This window comes from Phoenix dactylifera, chromosome 6 (assembly GCF_051530095.1).
Source record: "Phoenix dactylifera cultivar Ajwa chromosome 6, Ajwa_hap1_PhDact_Kaust_v1.1, whole genome shotgun sequence".
Classification (NCBI taxonomy): Eukaryota; Viridiplantae; Streptophyta; class Magnoliopsida; order Arecales; family Arecaceae; genus Phoenix; species Phoenix dactylifera.
Genome location: NC_143195.1, coordinates 30,465,001 through 30,474,595, shown reverse-complemented (window position 1 = coordinate 30,474,595; position 9,595 = coordinate 30,465,001). Strand labels below are relative to the sequence as shown.

The 9,595-nt window shown below is 36.3% G+C and overlaps 1 protein-coding gene across 5 annotated transcripts in view; it reads right to left on the bottom strand.

Annotated features, from left to right (window-relative positions):
• Positions 1-6,327: 6,327 nt before the first annotated feature.
• Positions 6,328-9,595, bottom strand: part of LOC103702757 (protein TRANSPARENT TESTA GLABRA 1-like) — a 12,912-nt gene continuing 9,644 nt past the window's right edge. For 2 of the 5 annotated variants that reach the window (XR_001879186.5, XR_015988037.2), the window contains exon 3: positions 8,945-9,131. The gene's annotated coding sequence lies outside the window, so the exon portion shown is untranslated. Of the gene's footprint in view, positions 6,721-7,109; positions 9,132-9,595 lie in introns of those variants that run through there. The other 3 variants (XR_001879185.5, XM_026802869.4, XM_008785310.6) reach the window with 3 other exon arrangements.

Below are 9,595 nucleotides of genomic sequence, written 5' to 3'. Positions count from 1 at the left end.
TACCAGAATTTCTCTCAAAAGAGTATTTTTTGGTTTTTTTTGTACTTGTATAGGAATCTCTATGATCCGATACTTATTCCGAGAGAGAGGTCCAGCTCTCTGTTTCGTAGAATTAAAACAAAAGAAACTTACTCATAATTGTTAAGCAATTATAATTTACAGTTTGGCCGCCACAATGATAGCCCATTATATGGGCCAAACTATTCTTTTTTCCTTTTGTTGTTTGCTTTCCAATTCAATGAATGGGATCAGTTCACATATGCGAACGTTAATGAAACCTTTCAGCAAAAGCCATGCAAGCAAAAATCACATCAAACAGGTTTTAGGCATTTTAAACCAAAATCTTGATTCCGTTCTAAGTGGATATGGTGGGAAGTTTATAAATACCTGTCTGGCTCTCTGAAAAAATAAAAATCCACACTTAAAAAATTCCTCTTGGAGAGAAAAATTCAGAACCACCAAGCACAAAAATCCAACAATCTTCATCTTCCGTTTTATTTTCTGTCAAATAATTCTCTCGGTGTTTTCGCTTCATGTATCCCAGAAGGCGCATGGGTGGAAGCGACTACCACATTACTTCCCGATGCGACCACCCGCAATTCTAATGCATGGGCTGTTTTCTATAACCAAAGCAAAGAATAAGTGAATTTGATGGGCCATGATGCATATAGCCACGGTACCTGTCACTTTAGCCTCTTTCAGGGGCCAATCCCTTCGGCATGCACCCGCGCCTGGTCAACTGAAGTCATTTTCATTAGGTCACAGAGTATTTTCAGTCCCTCTTTTTTGCGTGAGACAGCAAAGTTACACTGCCCTTCCCTAAAATATAAACTGCCCTGAAGGACCGTAAGGTGGATGCTGATCTCCTCATATCTACTAAGCCGGACTTTTCTTTAATTGGCGAGCGCAACATGTGAAATGTTACTCAGGACCTTTGCTCTGATACCAAGTTGAAATCACTACTTGTTCCAAAAGCTTAAGCTAATAAAATGAAATAGATTTATTTATATATTTTATATTTTCTTACACTTTCTAAGTCTTCTTTCCATCACTACATCAGAATCTCTAAGCATGATAACAGCAAAGATCAGTCCCTCTCATGCTCCCGCATGGCGGTCCGTTCTCTAAGCATCAAAAAAACCCTTTGTATTTGTTTTTTTTTTTCTAAAGATGCGTGGAGTAAGAGGCTAGAAAACTTGGACAAGACACTTTATTGGGATAGCTTGTATGGCATAATTTTCACCATCATGACAGCAGCCGGCAACTGCAAGTAATGCTTAAATAGGAAAAAAATTAGGGACCCTGGTCCCTGGTGTAATGTGAAACATACCAAAGTGTAAAACAAGAAAGCTAGAGAATGACCTAGCACATGAGATGAGTCGACTGTGGTTGGAGGCTAGTCCAAAAACAGCCAAATCCATTCTAAATTTTAGGAAATATTTCCAAATCAACGAATATTGAAAAAAATTCAACATGATCCAATTAACATCAGGTTAGTTTGGATCAATTCGCAAGTCATAACTAAAAGAAAATAGATAGCATAGAACAGCGTGTAATTCAATTAGGATCCAACTTATTCAACCATTTGATCCAAGCATAAAGGTGGTCCTAGCATGGTTTTAGAAATTAAAAGCAAAATCAATCTGATACTGACACAAACCAACCCAATAAGCTACAAAGCACACTTCTCTTGTCCACTTTTATATTGTGAGATCATTTTGGAAATAAAATACCTAGCGCCGTGTAGTCTTAATCATTATGATTTATTAATAAAATGACAGCTCTAGCCCGCTAGCGTTTTGTCAAGCTGATGAGCATTTTTCTCATCTACGCTCGTGCTAAGAGGAGGTTGCTCATTCAACACCACATGTTGGTCCAATTCAATTCGAAATGTTCCTTCAAAAGTTTGCATAATTGAATGCACAACTAACACCTTCTGAAGTAATTATCATGAGGCAATACATATCCTTTCTTAAATCATACGCACAAATAGTACTAATAATAATAATAACTTTCACAAGAGTTCACCTCCAAAACACTGAGGTGAGTCCCTCCCTAAGTGTTATGACGACCTAAATTTGAGCTCCCCAATCCAAGCCTAATTGGCTCGGCACTCGACTAAACCGTGGCCCAAAAATTAAGCAGCCAGCCCCTGCCCCCGCTTCGCTTGGACGGCAGCAGCTGGGCTCTGCAGAGCGGGCAGGTGACCTGGCCGACGTCCACCCACCGGTCGACGCACCCCTTGTGGAACGCGTGGCGGCAGTTGCCCAGCTCTCTGACCTCATCCCGGAGCTTCAGATTCTCCAAGCAAACCACGCACATGGATTCCCGGCCATGCTCCCATCGCCCCGCCGATCTCTCGACAAAGCTCGCGAATTCCACCGCCGGCAGCTGAGCCTTGATCGATAAGGGCGAGGGAAGGAATTCGGGATCTCTGTATGGAGTGGGAGGACGAGAGGATGGATAGAGGCCGAGGTGGAAGAGGATTAGCAAGATGGCGAACCGTATGTGGTCGAGGAATTTTAGCAGCAGGATTAGCGGTTCCGGCACGGCCACAAAGTAACAACAGCCCAGAAGGAAGCCCATGAGATGGTTTAGGAGAGGGGTTGGCGATGGAGAAGAGAAGGGAAAGGTGATGTTTGAGATGGGGATGCGTTTGGGGAGGCCAGGAGGGCCTGGGGTTCCTCCATATATATATATATATATATAGGCACACACACAGGATGGGTGGGGGATGGAAGGAGATGAGAACTTGAAAACCATGTGCTGGTTGGATTTCGTTAATTTTCTTCTGCCGGACTTTGACCATGGAAGGAAGGGAATCCTTTCGCGCGAAAGATACAACCGTGTCCATGGAAACTTCTTCGACCATTGCAAGTAATGATATCATCAAAAAAAATAAAAAAAGGGGACTCGTGCAAGGGACAAAAGTTTGCATTGTTAAATTGGAAACATCTTCGATTATTGCAATTAACAATATCATTAAAAAAAAAACTAATACAAATGATAAAAGTTTGTGTTGTTAAACTAGAGCGGGTTGTATCTTCTGCGTTAATGAAGGATTTTTCTTTCTTCGTACAAATCCACCGTTCGATGAATGAGGATATTTGGATTGCGTTGAGAATTTTGCAGTGAAAGATTCAACGATGGATTTGTGCAAAAGATATAGCTTGTGACTTTGTTAAAATAAATATATTCGACTTGCCCACAATTATTAATTATGCGGTTGTAGTGACTAAAAAAATTGTAACTCAAAGAAAGTTAATAGTTTGTCACTGTTGATTTTGCTTCAACAATAATGGCACATTTCGTGATGCAAATCGGTCGGAGGGATAAGTAAGAATATGGGGTTTCAAGTTAGATACATGATTTACCAAAATATTTTTGTTATTATCAAGATACCATGTGGTTTACTTGGTAAAATCACTCAGTATTTGATACAAGCGATCTGAATTCGAATCATATCGTCATCCAGCTACCTCCTTCCATCATAATTCTAAATTAAAAAAGAACCGGCTAAGGCTTATAGTTTCTATAGATGGATTAAAATAAAGTACGTTATGTGCAATAGTATATTCACAGTAAAATCCAATCTAAACAAATTTGATTAAATTCTTGTGATACTTATATACTTTTTACTCCATCCAGCTAAAAGTCTAAATTTTAAGATATGACCTTAGCATGGTATAATAGCTCATGGAATCTTCTTGCCTACCAAAATCCCTACTCTTTCATTTAGCTTATATACTTTTGGATCCATCCATCTAAATTGTAGGTTGTTGGCTCTCATTTTCTAATTAGTGTTTGTAGTGGAAAAACTAGGTCTTGTGTACCCCAAAAAAAAAAGAAAAACTAGGTCTTTGGACCGAGACAGACGGCCAACAACCTAGATTCCTCTTCACATGTGCTGAAAGCCAAACGCGTGATTGAAGCAAATGGCACGACCCTGGTTTAACCGGTTGCGATCGGGTCTAGGCTGGCATGGACCCTCACCAACCTTGTCTAAATCGTAAGAATTATGACAAGAAAGATATAGACGCCCAAAGTGTTTAGTATTATCATTATTAATTATCAGATTATGCAGCTGTTCCTAAATGACAAACATTTATTTTGACGAGAAGATTAAGTCTTTGAGCATTTCCCAAACTTATTTCCAGTCATGTCTTGTCTATGTGAACGAAGTACAAATTGCTCTTTTCTTCTTCGCTGGCTAATTGGGGTAATGACATATAACACCATAAACATACTTAAATGGTGTTTCGCATATTCCAGGGTCTTGCATAACGATATCGTCAACTTGGTAGCGTCATCCTAACCCTTCTCATGTGTACTAAGTACAGTTAGAATACACAAGTTTCTTAGCCAACAACTTGAGAAATTATATCCTTTATCTCGTGCACCAATATAGCCGTGCACCGCACCGATCCAACAATCATGAAGGCGATCACATGATGCATAGGATAAAAAAAAAAAAGAAGAAGGCATCTTGGTGATTAGCATGGTAAAACTGATGCAGAATATAATTTCTCTAATAATACACTATGACTTGGACTGATACCTAGTATGATACAAGTGGGCTGCCTCGCGCCATTAGTTATTTAATAGCCTATGTAGGGTCAGCAAGAGACAGGTACATGCATCTCGTACTTAGCTTCACATGATGGTGCTAAAACCTTATATATCCTGGAAAAAAAAGTACAAAATAATCCAGCTTTAACCAATGCTATAACATTATTTTTTTTATTTCATTTTTGAATATTTCTCTTGTATTTTTTGATTCTGTATCTATATGTACATATATTTTAACGATTAACTTTACCAAATTCCAGCAATGGTATAATAAATTTCAAACTTTTCTCTTTTTTTTTCAGCTCGAGCAAAAAAGTGCTGAAGAGGAGAAATAGAAGCAAAATAATTTTTTAGAGAAAATAGTTATTGCTATATATTTCCAAAAAAAGTAAGAAAATATTTTTAATTATTATTGTAGTTTTATTAGTTATTTTTTACTATCATTTAATTAGAGCCTGCCTGCAGCGCAGGTTACTTGTTTGTAATAAGCTCTGACTTGGACTGATACGTATTATGACACAGGTGGGCCGCCTGTCACCATTAGTTAATTAATAGCCTATGTAGGTACAACTCCTCCTTATCTTCACATCATAGTACTAAAACCTTCTATATCTACCACTAAATCTTAACACAAGTGATGTACGTGATCGAGCCACTCTTAAAGCAAAAAAAATCAAAGAAAGAGATTTACGCTCTTCTTTTGAAAAGGAAAGGGAATAAAAAAAAAAAAGGTGGAGCTGCGTTGAGTTGCGTCCTCCTCCCGGTACTTGGGGGCCAAATGGGACAAAATTTAAGCCGCCCTCATAGCAGCCACAGGCGTTTGACCATCTTTTTGTGGTACTGTACTCAGCCATTTCTCCAAATCAAATCAAAATAAATAAATAAATAAATAAAATAAAATAATAGAGACTTTCATTTCAGTCCATATCCAATTTGGATCAAGTAAATCGGTTGCATAGATCAGCTGATTGGAGGCATCAGGGCAATCAAGAAATAAAATCTTATATACACGTGTGAAGAACTTATATTTAATCACATATCAATTATTTGTTGGATAGATTTTAAGTACTTATACAGAATCAAAAAGTCTAAATAATACCTTTTAACTAGTCTTTTTGGACAAGGTCTTGAATCGTTATAAATAATATCAGAGCGGATCTGGCTCATAACTTATATTGACTAGAAAATACTACAGTATGAATTTATTGAGGCTTACTACGGACTGATTGTGGTACTTGTGATTAGATTTAAATGGATTTGAACCCTTAGCCTGACAAAAACTTCAGAACTTAAATGGAAAGAGTATGTGAAGACCGGACATGTATTTAGTCTCACATCGGTTATTCGTTGGATAGATCTTGCGTACTAATATAAGATCAAAAAATCCAAATAATATCTTTCAGCTAGCCTTTTTGGATAAAGTCCTGAATTGCTACAGCATGGTGCATACCGTCAATCGTAGCCACTCATAAAACCCATTCATCAATCACTCATCTCGATGCACCATTATAGAAATGAGATACTGTGATTGACGGTCATATAGTGCATGCTGTGTAGGATATAATTTTCCTGTGACAATTAGTCGTATCATACAAACGAGAACCATGTCATTCATGCATAAATAAATCAGTGCTCCGTATGTGAGAATCATATCCGACAAAGCATAGATGGTTACACAGCATTCCCAGCGGCCAACCAGGGTGCTGGTTGGTTGCCTAATTGGAAATAGGGACACAATGCCCTTGTTTGGGAAGCATCAACCGAATTAACCTCCATGAGCTGGCTTTTTATCAATAGATAGAGATAACAAATACACTGTTAAAACAAATAAGAAATAAAGGTAAAAAAAAAAAGAGCAGCCCACCATTACAGATTTTGGAAAAATGAAAATAGATTGACGTGTTCGCTGAAAAAAAGATTGACATGATTATGAAAAACAAAAAATTGAGTTTAGAATTTCAAGTTTGAAGTATCCTGAAAACAGAACATTAAAACCATTTTCATAATCTCCACCATCTTGAGTTGACTATCAGTTGCAAAAGCACAAGACATTCAGCGGGATAGAGGACATTCCATATATCCTTCTCCAAGATATAACTTTTTTTTTTTTCCTGATAAAATTCAGCTATGATCTTTTTTAACGGAGCTACGCTGCATATACATAATTAAAATGGAATTAGATTATCATAGCACCGAGGACATGTCTGTCAGAAGATTAAAAAAAGGGCGAAAAGGAGGGCAGTTTTAATTCCTGACTGTAAAGCATTTAACAAAACATGGTTAACTTAAATATTATCATCTTATATAGGCATATATTGAGATAAACATTGACCAATTTAAATGAAAGAAGATACGGTCATCATCGTTTCTGAATTATATGGATATAAAAATTACATATATTACATGAACAACAATGAATCATTTCAACATGCATGATGATCCTGAAGTTTTCATCAATAAATGACCATTCAACTATGCATGTAAATTTGTAAACAAACCTTTGGGTCTTTTCCAATCATTTTAGCACTAAATATGGATCATCCAACAATTCAGAATTTTCATTAAAACAATTAAAATAACTGATACTATATGCTCTGGTTGTTGACAAGTGCAGCTCTAAATGCAGTCACAGCCAATATTGGCATAATAGACTTGACTACTAAAATATGTCTTTAAGAGGGATGCTATTCGTTTTGAATCCTGATCTGACAAAGTTCAAATATTGATCTCACTGTATCTCCTGAGTAATGTTACCAGAGTCAAATAAACAAGTTCTCATTCTCCATTAACTAGGGACACAAGATGGAACAGACATACATCTATTGTTTTAGAATAAAAAATTGACATACCCTTACGTTCTGCTTACCTTATAATGTGACAACCTGAATTCTACAGAACAAGGTTTTAACCAAGGTGTTTAGTAAGCTCTGTAAAATAAGTGGTTTTGCAAGTTCTGATCTAAAATCACATTGAAGAATTTATTATCAACATGAGCATGTTATTTCCCAACCTCAGCCTTTCTTTTTTCCAGCAATCTTGCAGTCACCACAAAGCCTTGATCCACTGGGCTTGAAAATCTACAGCTTGTCACAACACGATTCCACCTTGTCCCCCGTTGACGAGCAAATATTCTCTAAACCATCTATGCCATACCAAGCACCTGAGAATGAATTAGATACCGAGACCATTTAGCACAAATTTCCAGCGAGAACTGATAATATAATAGATGAAAGGACTTCAAGTGAAATTTCTCATCCATGAAAGCAAAAATCATTAGTAGATTATGTATGTTGACAATAAGTTGAGAAGTAATGACCCTTAAGAAACATCAAGACATCGAATCTTAGTTTGATAACTTCGCAAGTTTTAAACTTCGCGAGTTTTAAACTTAATTTGAAAAGATGAAACAGGGAAAACACATATTCAATATGATTTCTCTATAGCAATAAAACCCCTTAAATTCGGACCAAATGCTAATTAGAAAGTTCTTAAATAAAAAGTGTTTTTATTTCCTATTCACATACAAATGAGATTTTTATTTTTCCTTTTAAAAAAGATGTTTGATAAATAGAAACATCCCAACATTAAAACATGGACTGATGCCATGAATTAGGATTGATAAAGAAAATAATTTTATACAGTAAATATGTACGTTATTTGGTTGTAAAGTCATGGTTTATGATTTCTATATTAACATATAAACATTTTTAGATAAAAACTGTAACAGTTTAACAAATAATGACATTATTATGTAGAGTAGATGTAAATAATTTCGTACTTTATTGATGCTTGATTGATGGTTTCTAGTCTAATAAATTGAGTCACATCATGTAGAATTTGAGTCTTGTAACGTTTTTACCATCTGATTGTAGCTTTGCCATGACAAGCATCTGTAGATTTAGATGTTGTGGGGCACCGAATATGATCATTGTGTACAAGCGAGCAAAGCCTATACATTATGCAAAGGAGATGGATCACCTGATGTGGCAAAACATCATCAGGTGTTCTAGTGTAGTGAAAAAAGGACTGCATGCAAGGATTCAAGGAAAGATGGAAAAACAAGCACAGAGAAGCAAATATTTCCGAAGCTAACAAATGCCAAGGTGCAACTGATGATGAGGCCAACAGCAATGACTTCAAGCATTCTGGCACCTAAATAAGTCAGAATGTGAAAGATCCTATGAACAATTTGAGCAGAAGTTGGACTATTCTGGAATCAACAAAGGGCAGCTGCAGTAGAAGCACCCCTTGAGTTAAAATAACATGGTGTCTTCTATTTTTGGATATGGTGGTAATGTCACGCCCCGAAGTCCGGGTACGTAACACGGCTGCACATCCCTAGAGCAAAGCCTCAAAGAATATGCTAGGCCTGAGATGAACAAAAATCACACAATACCAACAATTATAATTAAATCAATCTGCTAACGCTAGATCATCAACAAGTTCAGTTACAATTTTCCGATGTCCATCGGTATCAGCAAAATAAAGAAACAGTTAACAAACTAATGACTAGCTGCACGAACTCTACATCCCTCCCATTCAAAACTACGCCTCTTGTGACTCTGAAAAAAATAAGAAGAATATAAGCTTTTCCAGCCCAGTAAGAATTTCAAACCGCTATACCATAAGTAATAAGAAAATAATCAATTAACAACACCAGATAAAATGAACATCGTATCAATACTAGGAAAGCTCATACAAATAACATGCATATAAGTTCTCATTATCATCTTTTCAAAGAAGCATATATATATATATATATATATATATATATATATATATATATATATATATATATATATATATATATATATATATATATATCTCAAATGAAAACAATTGTTCAACAACAGTTTCTTATGTCATGTCATCCATTTCTCATTAACTTGATTTTCATGTTTCTTATTAGTTAACTTCTAGCTTTGGACTAACCAAGATTATGACTCAGTCTAAGACTGACAAAAATTCCACGCGTTAGTCCGTGGATGCTATCATATACATAAGCTCGTGGAGGTTGTCTCCATGC